The sequence below is a fragment of the Apis dorsata genome, unplaced genomic scaffold (assembly GCF_000469605.1).
Source record: "Apis dorsata unplaced genomic scaffold, Apis dorsata 1.3 scaffold_884, whole genome shotgun sequence".
Lineage (NCBI taxonomy): Eukaryota > Metazoa > Arthropoda > Insecta > Hymenoptera > Apidae > Apis > Apis dorsata.
In genome coordinates, this window is record NW_006264000.1 from 117,689 (window position 1) to 120,811 (window position 3,123).

Below are 3,123 nucleotides of genomic sequence, written 5' to 3' on the forward strand. Positions count from 1 at the left end.
CTCCTCTCTCCTCTTCCACTACCTCATCCTCCTCCTCCTCCTCCACCGCCTCGTCAAAGTTCTCCCTCGCGCCAACCTCTCTCTCTCTCTCTCTCTCTGCCTTTCTTTCTCCACAACCTCTACACCCTATCCACCTTCTCCTTTGCCGTTTTATCCTCTTTTCTCTCTGTCTCTCTTTCTCTTTCTCTCTTTTCCAACGGGTTCCTCGTTCATGCTTCTTTCTCCCAATCGCGAGCGCTCTTCTCTGCTCTCTACCTCACGGCGGCGCGACGTGCCAACGAAGCAGAGCAGAGCCAAGCGGAGAATTGCGATTGTCTCGCGTCGTTCGCCCTCCTCGGTCACCGAGTCGCATCGTTCTCGATAGCTCTGCATACTTCGAACAGCACTGCACATCGGATGGAGCGAGCTATCACCAATTTTTGCTCTTTCTTTCCTCTCTTCTATTCTAGTTCCTCGCCCCGTATTTTTCAACTCGTTCCGTATTCGTCTTCCGTTTCTACAACCCCGAAGGACGAAACACGCGCGTTCCGTGACTGAAACTCGCTACGGACGATGAGAGAATCCGAAGGGAAATAGAGACAGAGATACGAAGGCAGACGGAGAAAGGGAGATGGAGAAGCAACGGTGCTATAACGTGGCACGCTAGAAGGAGAGCTCTGAAACGCGGCCAGCACGACAGACAGGCACCGCGGGTCACCGCCTTCCCTCGTCGTCCACCTTCTCCTTCTCTTCCCTCCAATCCTAAACCATCACCCCCTGTATGTTTCCCATCCTCTTTGTACACACATAAACTATACGTCTCGCTCATCTCTCGCTATTCTTTCTCTTTCTATTTATCTTTGTCCTTGTCGATGTCGTTGTTCCGCTTGTCTTAACAAGAAATGAGCACCAAAGGAACGGATGAAAGAAATGAAGAAAGAAAGAAAGAAAGGAAGGAAGACAGGAAGGAAGAACGAGAACGGAAACTGAAAGAGGAAGAAAGAGACCATCGATGTTTCCTGCTTTGTCGGTCCTTATCTACTAACTGTAAAGTCACATCATGATAAAATCGTCCAAACGCGAAATATTTTCCCCTCCCCCCTAGCCTTTTTGTTATTAATCCATCGTGCATTTCACCTTAAATTCAATCATCCTACGAATTTCGCGAGGATTGCCATAGTTGTACGCTGGACTATAGTGTAGAGACGCAAGGAGAGTTTGAAATGGTATAGGTAGGAGAGGGGGCAGTACAGTCGAGGGACTCGAAGCGAGAGGGTAGCGCGTGTCCTTCCCTTGGCGTTCTTATTTTTCCTTTTTCCCGTCGCCTCGCTGCGTTGCCGGTAATTTACCGGTGTCTTGGGGTGCGTTCGTTACGTAATTACGTGCCGCCTCGTCCGCTCGTAAATGGTTTATAAGGGAGAACCGAGCGGCGATCGCGAACCATCCGAATGGACGGATGTTCAGCGTGGGGAGAGTTTTGACTGAAGAGAGGATCGCGTGTGTGCGTGTGTGTGTGTGTGTGTGTGTGTGTACAGGTTAGGTTATTGTTAAATTCAAGATTGGGATCAAGTTAATCCTTTCGATGATATGAATCCATATACGCGTGTGTTCCGAGGAAATTGTTCCATTCATGTATCCGATCATTTGTTATTCGTTCGATATTATCTTTCATCTTGCAACTAGAGATGAAAATAAAATAGCGTAATAAATTGGTTTTGTATTTCATGTTCGAGAAATAAAATGTTGCCTCTACCGTGTAAATACAATGCAAAGCGATATTATTATAATTACCTATCTAATCTATTCTTTATCGCGAAATGTTTTATTATAACTTAAAACTTTTGTCAAACGCGTCATCGCTAATATCGTATAACACCAATAATAATAATAAAAAATCTAAAAATAAATCTAACGAATTGCTGAATAAATCCTTCAATTCCAACGGTTCTTCTCGTAAGCACAAAAACAGGAAGAGGAAGAGGGCAGCCAATACGTCGCGACATCGCGAAATCTACGCGAAGATCCTCAAAGGGAAGGAAGAAAGGAAGCAAAAGCGAGAACAATAAAACGCGAAGAAGGTGAGCTACGGTATTCTATTCTTTTTCTCTCTCTCTCTCTCTCTCTCCCCACTCCGTTTCCTCCCTTTCCGTCCGTTCCCTACCGCCGTTGTGCTCGTTCGCCCCGGCACACCGGTTCGTCGTCGTGGTCGCCTGCTACATGCGTTTCACGGCTGTGTTCGTCGTATAATTGCGCTCGCGGTGCATATTCGCGCGCGCGGCTCGCACGGACGAGCGAGTCTTTTTTTGTTCCCCCCTCGTGTCGGCTTTTGTGCAGCGAGAAAGCAGCGACGGCGGCGGCGGCATCGGCGAGGGAAGGACAGGAAGACAGAAGGGAGTCGAGAAAGTAAATCGAGCGGATATATCGCGGCGTTAGACCGTCTCTCTCTCTCTCTCTCTCTTTCTCTTTTTCTTTCTCCCGTGAGCGTTACTATTTTCTTCGACGAAGAACGCGAGAACCTCGCCGATTGATCGTTTTGCGAACAGCAAACTGGTACGTTTTGGCCGCTGCGCTGATGCGATCCATTGTTGTCCACCATGTTCTCAACTTCCGTTGTTCAATGATACTCCTCTCTCTCTCCTCTCTCTCTTTCTCTAATATGGTTCTTATATTTTAGTCGTTAGATGGCAGTCTTTGGTTTATTATTTATGGCTTTTAGCGGTTCGCGATGAGTTGTGAAACTGATTGTGCATTGTTCCGAATTAATGAATTTTTATAATTCTTATTATTCTAATATTTTTTTTATAATATATAGAAATTTTTAAGCATTTTTAAATTTAAAATAAACAGAAATTCGTATAAAATTAAAAAAAAAAATGAAGCCGTACATTATCAATATAGCTAAATATCTTATCCAGGTTTAACAAATACTCGATTACATTATAAATGGTAGTGACGCAAATATATTCGTAATTTGCCGAGGATAAAAAATAAAGAAGAATATAAATAAATAATGAAAGAGGGGGAAAAAAAAAGAAGAAAAAAGAAAACGGTAAATTGGTGGAACATTTTCATCATTAGTGGTGATAATTTTCCCATAGCCACGCGGATGGTAATTAAGCGTTGCGCCGCCACGGCCCGCCGTTC